Source organism: Ranitomeya variabilis, chromosome 1, assembly GCF_051348905.1.
Source record: "Ranitomeya variabilis isolate aRanVar5 chromosome 1, aRanVar5.hap1, whole genome shotgun sequence".
In the NCBI taxonomy this organism is placed as follows: Eukaryota; Metazoa; Chordata; class Amphibia; order Anura; family Dendrobatidae; genus Ranitomeya; species Ranitomeya variabilis.
The window spans coordinates 615,083,380-615,106,443 of record NC_135232.1 but is presented as its reverse complement, the minus strand read 5'-3'; positions in this window follow the sequence as shown (position 1 = coordinate 615,106,443).

Sequence of the window (23,064 nt, the reverse complement as noted above, 5' to 3'; positions counted from 1 at the left end):
GGTCTCATCTTTCCACCTTAACGAGGACATCATTCTTCCCTCTTTCTGCCCACAGCCAAAACACAGGGTCGAAAAGGCCCTTCATACCCTGGATGTGGTACGGGCCCTCAGGAGATACATTTCCAGAACTGCTCATTTCCGCAAATCGGACTCCCTCTTTGTTCTCCCGGAGGGTCACAGAAAGGGTTTAGCTGAGTCTAAGGCCACGATAGCCAGATGCATTCGGTCTGCTATCGAAGAATCCTATTGGGTCAGGGCCAGACCTGTCCCGGCGGGGATTAGAGCACACTCTACTCGGTCGTTGGGTGCTTCCTGGGCCATTCGGCACCAGGCGATGGCGGAGCAGGTTTGCAAGGCCGCAACGTGGTCCAGCCTGCATACTTTTTCAAAGCATTACAATGTCCATATTCAATCTTCTGCGGATGCGGCCCTTGGCAGACGTATTCTGCAAGCGGCCGTAGCGCATTTATAGTCAGTTGGTACACGGAGTTTATTTGGTTGTTTTGTTTCCCACCCAGGGACTGCTTTGGGACGTCCCATGGTCCTGTGTCCCCCAATGTGGCGAAGGAGAAATGGGGATTTTTGTGTGTACTCACCGTAAAATCCTTTTCTCCGAGCCACTCATTGGGGGACACAGCACCCACCCTGTTAGCCTTATGGCTTGTTACTTTTTCGGTTCCTGACTGTCTTCGACATGTTATACTCTAATCTCCTACTGCTTTTGCACTGAACTGGGTCTCTGGAAGCCAGCATGAGGGTGTATACTGCAGGGGAGGAGCTAACTCTTTTTTGTCTCAACTTAGTGTCAGCCTCCTAGTGACAGCAGCATAACACCCATGGTCCTGTGTCCCCCAATGAGTGGCTCGGAGAAAAGGATTTTACGGTGAGTACACACAAAAATCCCTATATTCTAGGAATCGCCTTTTTAGTTATACAGTCTTAGCAATGTATCATAGTGCCAACTTGTTAACCATAAAAATGGGGAAAAAATTTGAATATTTTAGTGGATAACTTGACTAATTATTTGCACTGTTTTGTAATCGTTATTGCTTTATTAATTGGTTGATTCACTGCATTCCCATTTGCAATATACTCCTACTGTTAGTTTTTTCTTATATGGACGTGTTTCTTCCCCCTGCAATACAAGCTTTTATTCACTGTCCCTCACTAGACTGGACACAGAACCTTGGATAAAAATAAAGTTAGCATATACCGTTTTTTCTGGCTTTTAAGATGACTTTTTAACCCCTGAAAATCATCTCAAAAGTCGGGGGTCGTCTTATACGCCAGGTACGGCCCTGGATGGTTCCTAGGGTCTGGAGGAGAGGAGACTCCTTCAGGTCCTGGGATCCATATTCATGTAAAAAAAAGAATAAAAATAAAAACTAAGGGATATACTTACCCGCCGACGGCCCCCGGCTCTCAGGGGTGCAAGCGGCGGCCTCCGTTCCTAAGGATGTATTGAGCGAAGGACCTTGGATGACGTCATGGTCACGTTATATTTTTATTTTTTTTTTTTAACATGAATATGGATCCCAGGGCCTGAAGGAGAGTCTCCTCTCCTCCAGACCCTGGGAACCATCCGGACCGCACACGCCGTATAAGATGACTGGGTGTATAAGATGACCCCCGTCTTATACGGCGAGTATATCCCAAACTCCATATTTTATATGGAAAAGTTGGGGGTCGTCTTATACACCAGAAAAGTAAAACTAGTTGAAAGTAACTAGTACATGTGAATAACATGGGGTACCTTTTAATCATAAAAGCCAATCCACCATGACAAGGTGTACCCCAATTGGGACAGTACCTAACTCTTGTAGTTCACCTCCCTGTGTGGCTGCAGATGTCAAAATAGCTTAGGACAATCCAGTATGTAAAGAGTACAAGAAACTAAAGCAAAACCAAATTAATGAGCTGGAACATAATTTTTGCCAGAGCTGTAAGAGACCACCACATCACATCCCTGTCATTGGCAGCCCAATCTCCAGACCTGAACCCCATTGAAAACCTCTGGAATGTAATCAAAAGTATGATGGATAGTCACAAGCCATCAAACAAAGAAGAACTGCTTAAATTTTTGCCCCAGAAGTAGTGTGAGGCAATGTTCCCACGTAGCGGATTCGGGAGCGGATTGTTCCGCACTGCGTTTTACCTGCGGATTTCACCTGTGTTTTTACACCTGCGGATTCCTATTATGGAAAACGCTGCGGAATCCGCACAAAGAATTGACATGCTGCGGAAAATAAACTGGAGCGTTTCCGCGCGGTATTTTCCGCAGCATGGGCACTGCGGATTTGGTTTTCCGTAGGTTTACATAGTACTGTACACCGCATGAAAATCCGCAGTGTCATAGCCTGAAAGACTGGTGGAAAGCATGCCAAGACACATGTAAGCTGTGATTAAAAATCATGGTTATTCCACAAAATATTGATTTCTGAACTCTTCCTGAGTTAAAACATTAGAATTGTTGTTTCTAAATGATTATGAACTTGTTTTCTTTGCATTATTTCAGGTCTGAAAGCACTGGGTTTTTGGAATTTTGGCCATTTCTCCTTTTCAGAAAAAAAATACAATTTTACAATGCAATACAAAATTTATTGCTTGGAACTTTGGAGACATGTTGTCAGAAGTTTCTAGAATAAAAGAACAATTCACATTTTACTGAAAAATCTTAATATATACTTACCTTGTAATGTCTTCACATCCTGTTCTGTCCAGATGTGTCCGGATCCCAGAATTCCAAGTAGCGGAAGTTCACCGACCGCCATATTGGGACACCCAAGTGATGAGTGTCTCAATATGGAAACTGCTGGTGGTACTAGCCTCTTGCGCGGTACCACCAGCGGAACATTGTCGCAACACACTGTATATGCCGTATGCAACACACACACTGTATATGCTGTACACACACACAAACACTACATGTCGTACGCACCACACACACTGTATATGCCATACGCACCACACACAGACTATACGTCGTATGCACCATATACACACAAACACACTATATGCTGTACACAGCCTCTTGCGTGGTACCACCAGCGGAACACCGTCGCACCACACACACTGTATACGCCGTACGCACCACACACACACACACACACACACACACACACACACTGTATATGCCATATGTACCACACGCGCTGTATACGCCGTGCACACCACACACTGTATACGCCGTACACAGCCTCTTGCGCGGTACCACCAGCAGAACACCGTCGCGAACACGCCGCCGCTGGGATCAATCGAATGATTCACTGACTGCCGCCATCTTTGTACAGGAGGAGCGCATGCGCAGTTTTAATGTGACCGCTGCTATCTGTCTGCACAAAGATGCCAGCGGTCTGATTTACTGCACCTGCGCAAATTCCGCACAGGCGCAGTGAACCATTCAGTTGATCCCGGCAGCAGATGTGCGACGTGTCTACAGGCAGAGGAAGCCGGTCACATTAAAGGGGTTTTCCCACGAATGAAAGTTCATTTAAAAAATTCTCTGTGTCTGACCGTGTACGGAGCATATACCACATCTCCTGGGCAGGGGAGGAAGCAAAAGACAATACTGACATTACAGCAGGGGATCACAGAGGATTCATTTTGTCAGGTAATATATTTCACTGACTGTTTTTAAACAATATTTTACCTCACAAAATGTATCCTCTGCAATCTCCTGCTGGAATGTCAGTATTGTCTTTTGCTTTTAAAGGGAAAACCCCTTTAAAAAGCCAATATCAACGCCAACATGGCTCCTCCTAAAAAGTATGACAATGAAAGGAAAGCAGCAGAGGCACAACGTAGAAGACAACAAAGGGCGAATGAGACTTGAAGAGCAACAGCATCGCTGGGACAAAAACAATGCATATAGCACACTAGATGGAGGCCCGATGCTACCGCATCGGGCGGTGGGGGGGTCCGGCGATGACCCGCTGGTGGTACTGCACAAGGGCCTGCGGAAAAAACAGGCGTTTATTGTGTTGTTTATTCCGCAGCATGTCAATTCTTTGTGCGGATTCCGCAGCGGTTTACACCTGCTCCATAATAGGAATCCGCAGGTGTAAAACCACAGGTGGAATCCGCACAAAAAACGCGGTAATTCCTCAGTAAATCCGCAGGTAGTCCGCAGTGCGGTTTACCTGCGGATTTACAAAAACAGGTGCGGAAAAATCCGCAGACATCCCACCTACATACATGTGCACATACCCTAACTTTTGTAGTTTCCCTCACTATGGGCAGCAGACCACGCACTGAACAGAGCCTGGGGCACTCACGAATTTAGCTCAGCGTTTTATTGTTTTTTTTGTTTAGAAACTCTGGGATTCTGCACGTAAAAACATTTTACATAATTTTTTTTCTGCCATGCTCCTCTTAGGGCTTGTTCACACGTTCCTTTTTTTGCTGCGGATTTTTCAGCTGCGGATTTGGAAAAACCGCAGTGCAAAACCGCGGTGGTTTTTACTGCGGTTTTTTGTGCGGTTTCTACTGCGGATTCCACTGCGGGTTTCCAACTGCACTTTCCTATTGGTGCAGGTGGAAAACCGCTGTGGAATCCGCAGAAAGAATTGACATGCTACTTCTTTTTTTCCGCAGAAAATCCGCGCTGATTTTCAAGCGGAAAAACGCAAAGTGGGCACAGCGGTTTTTGTTTTCCATAGGGTAACATTGTACTGTACCCTGCATGGAAAACGGCTGCGGATCCGCAGCTGCAAATCCGCTGCGGATCCGCAGCAAAAACCGCAAAGTGTGAACATAGCCTTAGACCAGAGGTCCCCAACCTTTTTTGCACCAGGGACCGGCTTTAAGCAAGACCAGTTTTCCATGGCCCGGTGGGGGTGGGGCAGGGGCGGGGCTTTGGTCATATGGGGGTGGAGTTTCCTGATCATTCCATAACATTTCCTCCGGCACGGCGGTGCGGATGTAACAGACCTGTGTTAGTCATTGATCATGTGCTCTCAAGAGAAGTTATCGGTCCACACTGCACTGATAAAAGTACCACAAAGCTTTAGCATGAGGCCAGATGTAGCAGAGAGGAATGTGTCACTTGTAGATTTCATACACAGAGTGATTCATTTGTCGGGTTTATGAAACACTGAACACAGATGTAGCAGAGCTGATGGTGTCACAGCAGAGTACATTCATTAACCCCTTCACGACCTTTGACGCATACGCTGCGTCATGAAAGTCGGTGCCAATGCGACCTATGACGCAGCGTATGCGTCATGGAATGATCGCGCTCCTGCAGATCGGGTGAAAGGGTTAACTCCAATCTCACCCGATCTGCAGAGACAGGGGGAGTGGTGCTTCAGCCCAGGGGGGGTGGCTACACCCCCCCGTGGCTACGATCGCTCTGATTGGCTGTTGAAAGTGAAACTGCCAATCAGAGCGATTTGTAATATTTCACCTAAAAAACAGGTGAAATATTACAATCCAGCCATGGCCGATGCTGCAATATCATCGGCCATGGCTGGAAATACTGATGTGAGCCCCCCCCACCCCACCGATCGCCCCCCCAGTCCTCCGTTATGGGGTCCGGTTCCCTCCGTCCTGTGCTGCGCTGCCCCGTGCTCCTGCCCGCTCCCCCGTCCTGCTGTCCGCTCCCCCCTGTGGTCCGATCACCCCCCCTGTGCTCCAATCCACCCCCCCACCACCCCTTCATACTTACCGATCCTCCCGGTGTCCGGCCGTCTCCTCGCTGGGCGCCGCCATCTTCCAAAATAGCGGGCGCATGCTCAGTACGCCCGCCGGCAGATTCCATTCAAGTACATTTTGATCGCTGTGGTAGGTTCTACCACAGCGATCAAAATAAAAAAAATAATAAATAAACCCCCCCCTTTATCACCCCCATAGATAGGGATAATAATAAAATAAAGAAAATATATATATATTTTTTTTTCCACTAGGGTTAGGGTTAGAACTAGGGTTAGGGTTAAAACTAGGGTTAGGGTTACGGGTAGGGTTAGGGGTAGGGTTAGGGTTAGGGGTAGGGTTAGGGTTATGGCATGTGCGGATTTGGCTGCGGATCCGCAGCGGATTGGCCGCGGATCCGCAGCGGATTGGCCGCGGATCTGCAGCGGATTGGATGCGGATCCGCAGCGGATTGGCCGCTGATCCGCAGCGGATTGGCCGCGGATCCGCAGCGGATTGGCCGCGGATCCGCAGCGGATTGGCCGCTGCGAATTCGTAGCAGTTTTCCATCAGGTTTACAGTACCGTGTACACCTTTGGAAAACCAAATCCGCTGTGCCCATTGTGCGGAAAATTCCGTGCAGAAACGCTGTGTTGTATTTTCCACAGCATGTCAATTCTTTGTGCGGATTCCGCAGCGTTTTACACCTGTTCCTCAATAGGAATCCGCAGGTGAAATCCGCACAAAAAAACACTGGAAATCTGCTGTAAATCCGCAGGTAAAACGCAGTGCCTTTTACTTGCAGATTTTTCAAAAGTCGTGCGGAAAAATCTCACACGAATCCGCTACGTGGGCACATACCCTTAGGGTTAGGGTTGGAATTAGGGCTAGGGTTGGAAATAGGGTTAAGATTAGGCTTGTGGTTAGGGTTACGGATAGGGTTAGGGGTGTGTTGGGGTTACAGTTGTGGTTAGGGTTGGGATTAGGGTTAGGGTTGGGATTAGGGTTAGGATTAGGGTTGGAATTAGGGTTACGGGTGTGTTGGGGTTAGGGTTGTGGTTAGGGGTGTGTTGGGGTTAGGGTTGGGATTAGGGTTATGGCTACAGTTGGGATTAGGATTAGGGGTGTGTTGGGGTTAATGTTGAAGTTAGAAATGAGGGGTTTCCACTGTTTAGGCACATCAGGGGTCTCCAAACGCAACATGGCGCCACCATTGATTCCAGCCAATCTTGCATTCAAAAAGTCAAATGGTGCTCCCTCCCTTCCAAGCCCCGATGTGTGCCCAAACAGTGGTTTACCCCCACATTTGGGGTACCAGCGTACTCAGGACAAACTGGGCAACAACTGTTAGGGTCCAATTTCTCCTGTTACCCTTGCAAAAATAAAAAATTACTTGCTAAGACATAATTTTTGAGGAAAGAAGAATGATTTTTTATTTTCACGGCTCTGCGTTGTAAACTTCTGTGAAGCACTTGGGGGTTGAACGTGCTCATCACACATCTAGATAAGTTCCTTGGGGGGTCTAGTTTCCAAAATGGGGTCACTTGTGGGGTGTTTCTACTGTTTAGGCACATCAGGGGCTCTGCAAATGCAACGTGACGCCCGCAGACCATTCCATCAAAGTCTGCATTTCAAATGTCACTACTTCCCTTCCGAGCCCTGACGTGCACCCAAACAGTGGTTTACCCCCACATATGGGGTATCACTGTACTCACAACAAACTGGGCAACAAACATTGGGGCCCAATTTCTCCTGTTACCCTTGTGAAAATAAAAAATTGCTTGCTAAAACATCTTTTTTGAGGAAAGAAAAATGATTTTTTATTTTCACGGCTCTGCGTTGTAAACTTCTGTGAAGCACTTGGGGGTTGAACGTGCTCATCACACATCTAGATAAGTTCCTTGGGGGGTCTAGTTTCCAAAATGGGGTCACTTGTGGGGTGTTTCTACTGTTTAGGCACATCAGGGGCTCTGCAAATGCAACGTGACGCCCGCAGACCATTCCATCAAAGTCTGCATTTCAAATGTCACTACTTCCCTTCCGAGCCCTGACGTGCACCCAAACAGTGGTTTACCCCCACATATGGGGTATCACTGTACTCACAACAAACTGGGCAACAAACATTGGGGCCCAATTTCTCCTGTTACCCTTGTGAAAATAAAAAATTGCTTGCTAAAACATCTTTTTTGAGGAAAGAAAAATGATTTTTTATTTTCACGGCTCTGCGTTGTAAACTTCTGTGAAGCACTTGGGGGTTGAACGTGCTCATCACACATCTAGATAAGTTCCTTGGGCGGTCTAGTTTCCAAAATGGGGTCACTTGTGGGGTGTTTCTACTGTTTAGGCACATCAGGAGCTCTGCAAATGCAACGTGACGCCCGCAGACCATTCCATCAAAGTCTGCATTTCAAATGTCACTACTTCCCTTCCGAGCCCTGACGTGCACCCAAACAGTGGTTTACCCCCACATATGGGGTATCACTGTACTCACAACAAACTGGGCAACAAACATTGGGGCCCAATTTCTCCTGTTACCCTTGTGAAAATAAAAAATTGCTTGCTAAAACATCTTTTTTGAGGAAAGAAAAATGATTTTTTATTTTCACGGCTCTGCGTTGTAAACTTCTGTGAAGCACTTGGGGGTTCAACGTGCTCATCACACATCTAGATAAGTTCCGTGGGGGGTCTAGTTTCCAAAATGGGGTCACTTGTGGGGTGTTTCTACTGTTTAGGCACATCAGGGGCTCTGCAAATGCAACGTGACGCCCGCAGACCATTCCATCAAAGTCTGCATTTCAAATGTCACTACTTCCCTTCCGAGCCCTGACGTGCACCCAAACAGTGGTTTACCCCCACATATGGGGTATCACTGTACTCACAACAAACTGGGCAACAAACATTGGGGCCCAATTTCTCCTGTTACCCTTGCAAAAATAAAAAATTACTTGCTAAGACATAATTTTTGAGGAAAGAAGAATGATTTTTTATTTTCACGGCTCTGCGTTGTAAACTTCTGTGAAGCACTTGGGGGTTGAACGTGCTCATCACACATCTAGATAAGTTCCTTGGGGGGTCTAGTTTCCAAAATGGGGTCACTTGTGGGGTGTTTCTACTGTTTAGGCACATCAGGGGCTCTGCAAATGCAACGTGACGCCCGCAGACCATTCCATCAAAGTCTGCATTTCAAATGTCACTACTTCCCTTCCGAGCCCTGACGTGCACCCAAACAGTGGTTTACCCCCACATATGGGGTATCACTGTACTCACAACAAACTGGGCAACAAACATTGGGGCCCAATTTCTCCTGTTACCCTTGTGAAAATAAAAAATTGCTTGCTAAAACATCTTTTTTGAGGAAAGAAAAATGATTTTTTATTTTCACGGCTCTGCGTTGTAAACTTCTGTGAAGCACTTGGGGGTTGAACGTGCTCATCACACATCTAGATAAGTTCCTTGGGGGGTCTAGTTTCCAAAATGGGGTCACTTGTGGGGTGTTTCTACTGTTTAGGCACATCAGGGGCTCTGCAAATGCAACGTGACGCCCGCAGACCATTCCATCAAAGTCTGCATTTCAAATGTCACTACTTCCCTTCCGAGCCCTGACGTGCACCCAAACAGTGGTTTACCCCCACATATGGGGTATCACTGTACTCACAACAAACTGGGCAACAAACATTGGGGCCCAATTTCTCCTGTTACCCTTGTGAAAATAAAAAATTGCTTGCTAAAACATCTTTTTTGAGGAAAGAAAAATGATTTTTTATTTTCACGGCTCTGCGTTGTAAACTTCTGTGAAGCACTTGGGGGTTGAACGTGCTCATCACACATCTAGATAAGTTCCTTGGGCGGTCTAGTTTCCAAAATGGGGTCACTTGTGGGGTGTTTCTACTGTTTAGGCACATCAGGGGCTCTGCAAATGCAACGTGACGCCCGCAGACCATTCCATCAAAGTCTGCATTTCAAATGTCACTACTTCCCTTCCGAGCCCTGACGTGCACCCAAACAGTGGTTTACCCCCACATATGGGGTATCACTGTACTCACAACAAACTGGGCAACAAACATTGGGGCCCAATTTCTCCTGTTACCCTTGTGAAAATAAAAAATTGCTTGCTAAAACATCTTTTTTGAGGAAAGAAAAATGATTTTTTATTTTCACGGCTCTGCGTTGTAAACTTCTGTGAAGCACTTGGGGGTTCAACGTGCTCATCACACATCTAGATAAGTTCCGTGGGGGGTCTAGTTTCCAAAATGGGGTCACTTGTGGGGTGTTTCTACTGTTTAGGCACATCAGGGGCTCTGCAAATGCAACGTGACGCCCGCAGACCATTCCATCAAAGTCTGCATTCCAAAACGTCACTACTTCCCTTCCGAGCCCCGGCATGTGCCCAAACAGTGGTTTACCCCCACATATGGGGTATCAGCGTACTCAGGAGAAACTGGACAACAACTTTTGGGGTCCAATTTCTCCTGTTACCCTTGCAAAAATAAAAAATTCTGGGCTAAAAAAATATTTTTGAGGAAAGGAAACACATTTATTATTTTCACGGCTCTGCGTTATAAACTTCTGCGAAGCGCTTGGGGGTTCAAAGTGCTCACCACACATCTAGATTAGTTCCTTGGGAGGTCTAGTTTCCAAAATGGGGTCACTTGTGCGGGAGCTCCAATGTTTAGGCACACAGGGGCTCTCCAAACGTGACATGGTGTCCGCTAATGATTGGAGCTAATTTTCCATTCAAAAAGCCAAATGGCATGCCTTCCCTTCCGAGCCCTGCCGTGTGCCCAAACAGTGGTTTACCCCCACATATGGGGTATCATCGTACTCAGGACAAACTGGACAACAACATTTGGGGTCCAATTTCTCCTATTACCCTTGGAAAATTAAAAAATCCTGGGCTAAAAATCATTTTTGAGGAAAGAAAAATTATTTTTTATTTTCACGGCTCTGCGTTATAAACTTCTGTGAAGCACCTGGGGGTTATAAGTGCTCACTATGCATCTAGATAAGTTCCTTGGGGGGTCTAGTTTCCAAAATGGGGTCACTTGTAGGGGAGCTCCAATGTTTAGGCACACAGGGGCTCTCCAAACGCGACATGGTGTCCGCTAACGATTGGAGCTAATTTTCCATTCAAAAAGTCAAATGGCACGCCTCCCCTTCCGAGCCTTGTCGTGCACCCAAACAGTGGTTTACCCCCACATATGAGGTATCAACGTACTCAGCAGAAATTGCCCAACAAATTTTAGGATCCATTTTATCCTGTTGCCCATGTGAAAATGAAAAAATTGAGGCTAAAAGAAATTTTGTGTGAAAAAAAAGTACTTTTTCATTTTTACGGATCAATTTGTGAAGCACCTGAGAGTTTAAAGTGCTCACTATGCTTCTAGATAAGTTCCTTGGGGGGTCTAGTTTCCAAAATGGGGTCACTTGTGGAGGAGCTCCAATGTTTAGGCACACAGGGGCTCTCCAAACGTGACATGGTCTCTGCTAGCGATGGAGATAATTTTTCATTCAAAAAGTCAAATGGCGCTCCTTCCCTTCCGAGCCTTACCATGTGCCCAAACAGTGGTTTACCCCCACATGTGAGGTATCAGTGTACTCAGGAGAAATTGTCCAACAAATTTTATGATCCATTTTATCCTGTTGCCCATGTGAAAATGAAAAAATTGAGGCTAAAATAATTTTTTTGTGAAAAAAAAGTACTGTTTCATTTTTACGGATCAATTTGTGAAGCACCTGGGGGTTTAAAGTGCTCACTATGCTTCTAGATAAGTTCCTTGGGGGGTCAAGTTTCCAAAATGGGGTCACTTGTGGGGGAGCTCCAATGTTTAGGCACACGGGGGCTCTCCAAACGCGACATGGTGTCCGCTAAAGATTGGAGCCAATTTTTCATTGAAAAAGTCAAATGGCGCTCCTTCCCTTCCGAGCCCTGCCGTGCACCCAAACAGTGGTTTACCCCCACATATGAGGTATCAGCGTACTCAGGACAAATTGGACAACATCGTTCGTGGTCCAGTTTCTCCTTTTACCCTTGGGAAAATAAAAAAATTGTTGCTAAAAGATCATTTTTGTGACTAAAAAGTTAAATGTTCATTTTTTCCTTCCATGTTGCTTCTGCTGCTGTGAAACACCTGAAGGGTTAATAAACTTCTTGAATGTGGTTTTGAGCACCTTGAGGGGTGCAGTTTTTAGAATGGTGTCACTTTTGGGTATTTTCAGCCATATAGAACCCTCAAACTGACTTCAAATGTGAGGTGGTCCCTAAAAAAAATGGTTTTGTAAATTTTGTTGTAAAAATGGGAAATCACTGGTCAAATTTTAACCCTTATAACTTCCTAGCAAAAAAAAAATTTGTTTCCAAAATTGTGCTGATGTAAAGTAGACATGTGGGAAACGTTATTTATTAACTATTTTGTGTCACATAACTCTCTGGTTTAACAGAATAAAAATTCAAAATGTGAAAATTGCGAAATTTTCAAAATTTTCGCCAAATATCCGTTTTTTTCACAAATAAACTCAGAAATTATCGACCTAAATTTACCACTAACATGAAGCTCAATATGTCACGAAAAAACAATCTCAGAATCGCTAGGATCCGTTGAAGCGTTCCTGAGTTATTACCTCATAAAGGGACACTGGTCAGAATTGCAAAAAACGGCAAGGTCATTAAGGCCAAAATAGGCTGGGTCATGAAGGGGTTAATGATTAATGAATGAATGTACTCTGCTGTGACACCATCAGCTCTGCTACATCTGTGTTCAGTGTTTCATAAACCCGACAAATGAATCACTCTGTGTATGAAATCTACAAGTGACACATTCCTCTCTGCTACATCTGGCCTCATGCTAAAGCTTTGTGGTACTTTTATCAGTGCAGTGTGGACCGATAACTTCTCTTGAGAGCACATGAGTAACAAACAGTAAATAACAAACTCAGCTCTGCTACATCAGTAAAAAACCAATTGATTAATGATTAATCAATTGGTTTTTTACTGATGTAGCAGAGCTGAGTTTGTTATTTATTAAGTTTCATGGCCACTTCATGAAAAAAATATTCAGCACTGCTACATCTATACCCCAGCTCCCCACACATGGACCCTGCACAGCCGCCGGTAATACCTTCATTCAGAGGGGCCCAGCCCGCTGTTCCCGCACACACGCACAGGCCGGATATGACTCACCCATGGTGACTCCGGAAATACATGGTGACGTCACGGAATGGGAGGAGCTGCGGCTGTGGAAGCCGCCCGCCCACCCTGCTCGTACAGCGGGAGATGGAAGGAGGGAGTGGCGGATGAGGGGGAGGAGACTTCCGCCCGAACTCCACGGCCGCCCACCAAAGGGGGAATGACGAACGCTGCAGCGCTGGAGTGTGATGAACGCTGCGGCGCTGGAGTGTGACAAGCCGCACAACCGGCGTGTTTAGCCGCTGTCAGCGGCGCCGCGGACCGGCTGCAAAACCCCAACGGCCCGGTCCTGGTCCGCGGACCGGCGGTTGGGGACCTCTGCCTTAGACTATAGAAGAAAAAAGCCGCTAAGACCTCACAGTGGCCATGAGTTTACACAAAATCCCATTAACTTTGCTTGAAGTGTTAAACATAGCAGATTTTCTGTGTAAAAAAAAAAAAAATACTTTTACACCACATGGGCGTATGGCCTAAAGCTTTACCTGCAAAGGTGTCTGTAACTAAACTTTGGAGAGTATTTTTTATATAACATTTGAGGCCCTAAGGCTATGTGCACACGCTGCGGAATGGTGTGCGGATTTTTCCGCACTGATTTTGATAAATCCGCAGGGCAAAAACACTGCGCTTTTCCTGCGGATTTATCACGGATTTACCGCGGTTTTTGTGTGGATTCCACTGCGGCTTTACACCTGTTGTTTTCTAATATAGAGCAGATGTAAAACCGCTGCGGAATCTGCACAAATAATTTACATGCTGCGGAAAATAAACCGAAGCGTTTCCGCGCGTTTTTTTCCGCAGCATGTGCACAGCGGTTTTTATTTTCCATAGGTTTACATGGTACTGTACACCGCATGGAAAACTGCTGCGGATCCGCAGCATCAAAAACGCTGCGGATCCGCAGTAAAAACCGCAACATGTGAACATGGCCTTAATTTTGAGCAGATTAGTACATGTCTAGGTCCTGGGACCCCCACCGATTACTCACAGGCAGAGAGTGCACCCACTGGGAAGTGTAGATCGTCTAGAAGCCGTACTCTGCTGAGTGCTTGTGTTTCTCCAGCTGCGCACTTCTAAGGCCGGCGTCACACTAGGCGTATGAAAAATACGGTCCGTTTTTCATTACCCCATATCCCACCGCTACACGGGAGTGGGAAGAGAGAGGCTAAGTGCCAGAATAGGCGCATCTTCCAGATGTGCTTTTTCTGGGGTGGCTGGGGGCAGATGTTTTTAGCCAGGTGGGGCCAATAACCATGGTCCCTCTCTAGGCTATTAATATCTGCCCTCAGTCACTGGCTTTACCACTCTGGCGGAGAAAATTGCACGGGAGTCCACGCCAATTTTTTCCGGGATTTAACCCTTTAATAGCTAGAGCCCCCAAATTTTACACAGAAACACTTGTTACATTAGTAAAGAGGAATATGTAATAAAAGAAGGGATATGAGATGGTTTACTGTATGTAAACCATGTCTCATATCCTGTCGGGTTTGCAAAGGAGATGGCAAAAGCGGGCAATTGAATTACCGGCTTTTCTGCTATCTAGCGCTGAATTAAATATAAATATATATTCTATGTGTAGACATTTATTCTACCTATTCTATTCTGTCAATGTGATTTTACTGTACACCGCACTGAATTGCCGGCTTTTCTATAGAACGCCGGTGTGTATTTCTCGCAACTCACACGCATAGTCCGTGTGTAATCCATAATTTTCTCGCCCCCATAGACTTTCATTGGCGGATTTTTTGCGCAAACGCTGACAAACGCAGCATGCTGCGATTTTCTACGGCCGTACAAGACCGTATAATACGGATACGTAATATATGGCAGATAGGAGCTGCCCCATAGAGAATCGTTGGGCCGTGTGCAATGCGTATTTTGTGGACGTATTTTCTGCGCTCATACGTCCGTAAAACTCGCTAGTGTGACGCCGGCCTAAGAGTGAGTGGAGATTGCCAAATCATGACAGTGTGTACAGTGGCGGGATCCCTCCACTATCTCTAGTGGGCAGCAGTCATGTGTAAGGGGGTGAAGAGGAAGAAGAGCCCGAAGGAGGTTACTTTCCCTGCTCCTTATCTGGAACCACTTAGCCGGACAGCTGGGTTGTTGGGGGGGGGGGGGGGAGGACTTTCTGCCCTGGACGGAGGAGACCATGTGACTGCTGGGGGCAGAGAGGGAGAGGAAGGGGCAGTGGTCCAAGAAGCGGGCAAGCAGAGGGCGTGAAAGCAGAGCGCGCCAGAGAGAAAGCAGGCTGCAGCGCCGCGCTCCCCAAGAGAGAGTGCTCCCCGTGAGGGCACTGAGGCTGAGATACGAGCCATAGTGAAGGCTGGATGTGAGGGTGTGGACTCAAAAGCCTCCATGATCAGAGGAGACTTTCCCCCTAAGGGTACGTGTCCACGGTCAGGATGGCCGGCGGTATCGCCGGAGCGGCGAAGCCGCTCGGCGCTAAGTCCCGCCCCCTTTCTGGGATGCGATGATGCCGGATGTGTTAACTGTACACATCCGGGATCATCGCACCCTCGTATAGCGCCCTGTGATATTACTTGCGGCGACGCAGCGTCGCCGCAGGTAGCACAGACATGCTGCGATCTGAAAAGACGCACAGCATGTCCGGAGTCGCAGGGAAGTCGGATGCGTGTTTCCACGCATAGTGGACACGGGATTTCATAAAATCCCCTCCACTATGCTGGAACATCTGGACGCTGCGTGTTCGACGCTGCAACTCTGCGCAGCGTCAAACAAGCAGCGTTTACTGACCGTGGACACATACCCTAACAGTGCAGAGACAGTGACCCGAGCTCGCAGCCCCGGTGACCGCAGTGACAAGCCGAGACCCCTAAGTGTGACAAGTAAACTGCCCAGTGTGTGTAGCATTGCTGCTGCAGAGAAACTGTCAGCTTAATATACAGAGACTCGTGCAGCAGTGTGGCTGTTCTACTTCCAGTTTCACCCTGAGAAGAGACTGCAAAGATTTAACCCCGGAGTTTCCAGTTCCCAGGAGACAGAGGAGAGACTTCAGAGTCGACAAGTGCCGCTGTTTCTCGGCGCCTACGTTGGAGAAGACGACCCTACAAGCAAGTCCTCATCAGACTGATAAGTATTTTCTCAAGAAATTCCGTTTACTACTGTTACACATGCAAGTTGTATTTTTGCAGTGAATGACAATTCTCATCTGCTTCTCTCAATAGAACACACTGACACTGAAAGAGTCACTGTGTCATATACAGTGACGTGTGTAATATCACAAAGTTGATTTGCAGTATGATGCCAATTTCTGGAAAGGATAGTGCAGTGAAACCGTAAAAAGACGCTAGTGGTAAAAATCCACAGCATGATCGCTACTTGTGAACACCGATTTAAACCGCAGAACTAACATGAAATCCGCAATCCTAGGAAACGCTCATTCCAGTGCTTTCCGTTCTGCATTTTGTGCCTCCATTGCAGAGATCTGCACGTTTATGTATTGTGGCGCCTGCTGTCCGAGAGGGTCAGATGCATTTTCCATGGGGCAAGTAGTCCTCCCACCTCTGTCGCTGCTCAATCACCACTTGGAAGCATCTGAAACTGGTGAGACAGGGTGACCTTCCAAAATCTTCCTGTTCTCAATGTGATGTGCGCTCAGGTTACTCTTCTTACAGGTTGATCACAGGCTGCCGAATGGTAAATGGGCAGCGTCTGAGATCCTTTTGGATCACAGGCATGCATGGCACCAAAATAGTAAAAAAAAAAACATATCTCCGCAATGGAGGCACTAAACAAAAAGCAGCAGCTGCAAGGGGATTTTGGCAGGTCCTGTTTAAATGGAATCTGTCAGCAGGTTTTGCTATTTAATCTGAGATCAGCAGAATGTAGAGCAAGAGATCCTGATTCCAGGGATGTGTCACTTATTAGGCTGTGTGGTGTTTCAATACAATCAGTGTTTTATGAGTAGGAGATTATCACTGCAGGACTAGTTAGCACAGCAGTAGGGCTAATCTGTGTCACCCCACCCCCAGCACTAATTGGCAGCGTACACAGGAAGTTGCCAATCAGTGGTGAGGGCGGGGTTATACACAGCTCACTTTTCTGACCAATGCTAGATTGTATCTAAGCTGCATCAAGCAGCCCAGCAACTGACACATCGCTGGAATCAGGGTCTCTGCTTCTGCATCATTCTGTCTCAGATTACATAGCAAAACCTGCTTACAGATTCCCTTTAAGAGTGTCTCAGTGCTAATAATAGACCATTGTAACCTGCACAATTAAATACATAGGTAGCTAATCATTGTGTGTTGAGTACCTTCATTGTTACTGAGCACATCAAAAGAGCTATGTGCAAATCCAAGCCAAAGACTGTGATTGTTCTAGCCCTAAATTAGGGCTAATTAGTTGGTTAGTTCCTTCTGGCTGTAGTCTGAGGTATTCCAAGAGCAGTGCTGGGCGGGGAAGATCTGCTTGTTTTTAGGTTAGAGTACAGACAAGCATGTAAGTTCTCTGTTTATATGGACTGATTATTCGCCTACTGTTGTCCGGGTCGCCTATATACTGAATATCTCACCAGCACTGGGGTAACACGTTCACAGATTAAGGCTATGTGCACACATTCAGGATTTCTTATAGAAATTTCCTGAGCAAAACCAGACATTTTCTGCAAGAAATCCGCATTCGTTTTTACCGCGTTTTTGGTGCGGTTTTTTTTGCTGATTTTTCCGGAGGTTCCCAATGCAATAATATGGTGGGAAATCTGCGAAAAATCTGCAAAATTAATGAACATGCTGTGTTTTTTACTGCGATGCGTTTTTTTTCTCGGAAAAAAAACGCATTATGTGCACAAAAATTGCGGAATGCGTTCTAAATGATGGGATGCATAATGTATGCGTTTTTTTCGCGTTTTTATAGGGAAAAAACGCAAAAAAATCTGCAACGTGTGCACACAGCCTAAAGCCCGGACATTGGGGGGAGCGAGTCCTGCACCCTGAATTATTCAGTTTCATCCAAAAAGACACTTTCTCCCCACCCAACTTGTAACGTACATGAGGTTTAATGCCCTGGTCAGGCTGTCCGTTGCACCCGTGTGCACAGCATGAGCCGTGATGTTTGCACAGGACAATGTGCTGCCGACAACGATAATTTTTAAGCAACGTTCCCACGGAGAGTATTTGGTCAGATATTCATGTTGCAGATTAAATTAATTACATGTGTTTTTGACAACCTTTAAATTCTTAAAGGTGACCTGCTGTTTACCTGCAGATTTAGGGTTAATTTTCAGGTACATAGTGTTAAAATGCTGCTTGGCCAACTTACTGAAAGTGCGACTACGGAGGGAGAATGAATTTGCATTTGTCCTGTAGTCAGTCACTGTAAAGTTATGTTCACACGTTGCGTTTTTGCAGCTTTTTTATGCAAATTGAAAGCTGCCTTTTAGGGCTGTCCCACACGTCCAGATAATTCCGGTACCGGAATAAATCGGTACCGGAGTTATCCGTGTCCGTGTGCCTGGGAACTCACGGAGGCCATACGTGCGGCACACGTGTGCCGCCCGTATGGCGAGTGGGTACCACACGGAGCGTGTGGTACCCACTCTGCATCATGCTGAAGCCGCGATTCATATCTTCTCTCCAGCAGCGTTTGCTCTAGAGAAAATATGAAGAATAGTGTTTAAAATAAAGATCTATGTGTCCGCCGCCCCCCCACCCCCTGTGCGCCCCCCCCCCCACCCCCTGTGCGCCCCCCCCCCACCCCCTGTGCGCCCCCCCGCCCCCTGTGCGCCCCCCCGCTGGTCAGAAAATACTTACCCGCCTCCCTCGCTGCTTCCTGGTCTGGCCGCGGCTTCTCCAGCATGCGGTCACGTGGGCCCGATCATTTACAGTCATGAATATGTGGCTCCACCTCCCATAGGGGCGGAGCCGATTATTCATGATTGTAAATGATCGGCCCCACGTGACCGCATACAGTAAGCTGCGGCCAGACCAGGAAGCAGCGAGGGAGCGGGTAAGTATTTTCTGACCAGCGGGGGGGCGCACAGGGGGTGGGGGGGCGGCGGACACATAGATCTTTATTTTAAACACTATTCTTCATATTTTCTCTACAGCAAACGCTGCTGGAGAGAAGATATGAATCGCGGCTTCAGCACCATGTGGGTGGGACAGCGCTTACTGTAGCGCTGTCTCCTGCACGCACACGGACCCCAGACGGAGAATGTCCGTGTGAGGTCCGTGTTTTACGCGGACCCATTGACTCTATTGGGTCCGTGTAAAACGTGCGCTCCCACGAACACTGACATGTCTCCGTGTTTGGCACACGGAGACACGGTCCGCAAAAAATCAATGACATCTGAACAGATGCATTGATTTTTATGGGTCTACGTGTGTCAGTGTCTCCGGTACGTGAGGAAACTGTCACCTCACGTACCGGAATCACTGACGTGTGAAACCGGCCTTAGGTGTGCCAAACACGGAGACATGTCAGTGTTCGTGGGAGCGCACGTTTTACACGGACCCAATAGAGTCAATGGGTCCGCGTAAAACACGGACCTCACACGGACATTCTCCGTCTGGGGTCCGTGTGCGTGCAGGAGACAGCGCTACAGTAAGCGTTGTCCCCCCCACATGGTGCTGAAGCCGGTATTCATATCTTCTCTCCAGCAGCGTTTGCTGTAGAGAAAATATGAAGAATAGTGTTAAAAATAAAGATCCATGTGTCCGCCGCCCCCCCACCCCCTGTGCGCCCCCCCGCTGGTCAGAAAATACTTACCCGCTCCCTCGCTCCTTCCTGGTCTGGCCGCGGCTTACTGTATGCGGTCACGTGGGGCCGATCACATGGATCTTTATTTTAAACACTATTCTTCATATTTTCTCTGCAGCAAACGCTGCTGGAGAGAAGATATGAATCGCGGCTTCAGCATGATGCAGAGTGGGTACCACACGCTCCGTGTGCTACCCACTTGCCATACGGGCGGCACACGTGTGCTGGTTTCACACGTCAGTGGCTCCGGTACGTGAGGTGACAGTTTCCTCACGTACCGGAGACACTGACACACGTAGACCCATAAAAATCAATGCATCTGTTCAGATGTCATTGATTTTTTGCGGACCGTGTCTCCGTGTGCCAAACACGGAGACATGTCAGTGTTCGTGGGAGCGCACGTTTTACACGGACCCAATAGAGTCAATGGGTCCGCGTAAAACACGGACCTCACACGGACATTCTCCGTCTGGGGTCCGTGTGCGTGCAGGAGACAGCGCTACAGTAAGCGTTGTCCCCCCCACATGGTGCTGAAGCCGGTATTCATATCTTCTCTCCAGCAGCGTTTGCTGTAGAGAAAATATGAAGAATAGTGTTAAAAATAAAGATCCATGTGTCCGCCGCCCCCCCACCCCCTGTGCGCCCCCCCGCTGGTCAGAAAATACTTACCCGCTCCCTCGCTCCTTCCTGGTCTGGCCGCGGCTTACTGTATGCGGTCACGTGGGGCCGATCATTTACAATCATGAATAGTCGGCTCCGCCCCTATGGGAGGTGGAGCCACATATTCATGACTGTAAATGATCGGCCCCACGTGACCGCATGCAGGAGAAGCCGCGGCCAGACCAGGAAGGAGCGAGGGAGGCGGGTAAGTATTTTCTGACCAGCGGGGGGGCGCACAGGGGGTGGGGGGGCGGCGGACACATGGATCTTTATTTTAAACACTATTCTTCATATTTTCTCTGCAGCAAACGCTGCTGGAGAGAAGATATGAATCGCGGCTTCAGCATGATGCAGAGTGGGTACCACACGCTCCGTGTGGTACCCACTCGCCATACGGGCGGCACACGTGTGCCGCATGTATGGCCTCCGTGAGTTCCCAGGCACACGGACACGGATAACTCCGGTACCGATTTATTCCGGTACCGGAATTATCTGGACGTGTGGGACAGCCCTTAGGCTGCCGTCACACGATCAGTATTTGGTCAGTATTTTACCTCAGTATTTGTAAGCCAACACCAGGAGTTGAACAATTAGAGGAAAAGTATAATAGAAACATATGCACCACTTCTGCATTTATCACCCACTCCTGGTTTTGGCTTACTAATACTGATGTAAAATACTGACCAAATACTGATCGTGTGACAGCAGCCTCATAGTACCAGCAAAAGCTATGTGATCTCATGCATGCTTGCTTTTTTTTTCTTCCCCTGACCGAAATGGAAAACCGCTGCGTTTTTTAAATCCGCAGCATCTTCTCTTTCAGCGTTTTTTCACAATACAAAACAATGATGATAAAGTGCAAAAAAAACCACAACAATGCATTTTTTTTTTTTTGCTGAATGAAACTAACTTTATTAAACATTATTATTAGACAAATGACACCTGTAATAAGCAGATAAACCGAGCAGGTTTTGGCTACAGAAAAAAAGTTCTGTAAAAAAAAATGTGTGAACATTGCCTTAGGCCTCATTCAGACATCAGTTTTAAGGTACCTTCACACTCAGCGACTTTACAACGAGAACGACAACGATCCGTGACGTCGCAGCGTCCTGGATAGCGATCTCGTTGTGTTTGACACGCAGCAGCAATCTGGATCCTGCTGTGATATCGCTGGTCGGAGCTAGAAGTCTGGAACTTTATTTGGTCGTCAGATCGGTGTGTATCGTCGTGTTTGACAGCAAAAGCAACGATGCCAGCAATGTTTTACATGGAGCTAACGACCTGTGAGAACGATAAATGAGTCACCGTTACGTCACTGGATCGCTCCTGCATCGTTCTGGAGCTGCTGTGTTTGACGTCTCTACAGCGACCTAAACAGCGACGCTGCAGCGATCGGCTCATTGTCTATATCGCTGCAGCGTCGCTGAGTGTGACGGTACCTTTACTCATGTACAAAAAAAACAATGGACCAATGAGTGATAATTTTTTTTTCTTGTCTGTTTCCCCACCGTCTTGTATTGAAAAGGTCATGAAAAACAGCAGGAGGCTGACACTAGGATGTGAGCTATTCGCATGTGTGAATGGGGCCGAAGTGACATACAAGAAGTGCCTGGTGTCCTCAGCTGTGATTACACATTGTTCCAGCTCCATTTTACAAGTCCTTTTTCTTCTAATCGAGTCAATAATTTCCTTAGACCATTGAGGCCATTGTTTAACAACAAGAATCAGTAAAGGTCTTGGGTAGTGGAGTATTCACACTTCATTGTCTATCCAGTGAAAACCAAAGTTATCATCATCACCCAACCGCCGCTGAGACCTGAACCAATTGGCACTCTTATCCCGGGTACGGAATGGGGCACCCCTGACCACGTGCCATTCATTTTCTATGGGGCTGCTTGGCAAAGCTGTATGTTCAGCTTGAGAGCTGTTCGAGAGTTAAAAAAAAAAAAAAAAGCTTCACTCTGATCAATGTTACTCAGTGGAGCAGGCAGACGAGTGTTTTGTTTTTTTTGTTTTTTTTCATGGATCGAATCTTCAAAAAAAAAAAAAAAAAATCCCAGCGACGAGTGTGCGCAAATTGATTTACTGATACACTGCAATTATTTAATATAGTAAAGTGTATTTGGTCTTCTAAATCTTTAATTGCGTTGTCCACTACTCGACATTCCATTCTCAATCCCTTTGTTTGGCCCTTGTGAAATAATAACTCTTCTACTCCACTGGTGGTGTCACACTGACTCTCCCGGGGCTCTCCTGACATGGTGTCACGCGATCACTGTGGCCAATCAGCGCTGACTTCACTCTCCTATAGGTATAATGGATATCCGAAGCAGGTAGAACTGCAGCTGCTCTCACTTCCTCCAGATGTCTGTTTTGTCCAGTGGCAGAAAGAGTGAAGTGAGCACTGATTGTAAGAATGTGACGAGAGCCAGTGCTGACAGCGGAGGTGACAATAGGTTATAAATACTGGGGGGAAATAAAGGGATCAGGAGGGGTTGTCCAAGTAGTGGACTACCCCTTTAATAATGGCTGTTGTACAAAAATGAGGTTGCATACAAAGGATCAGGGCTGGTGTTACCACCTGGTGCCATGGAAAGGCGTGGGGCCCACTCGCTATCAGTGACTCCGGCATGCTGGGGGCCCGGTGCCAGCACTAGCCCTGCGCCACACCTTAAACTGTTTAAAATACTTGCTGCTCCTGTCTCCTCAGCGTCTTCTGACTCTGTGATGTCTCAGTGCAGAGGGCGCTATGATGTCACTACAGTGCGCCCTCTGTGCAGAGCCAGAAGATGCTGAAAAGACTGAGGGAGGGGAAAGAAGTGAGCATTTGATTATTTTTTATGAATTGAGCATTTTATGGGGGGTTTATACTG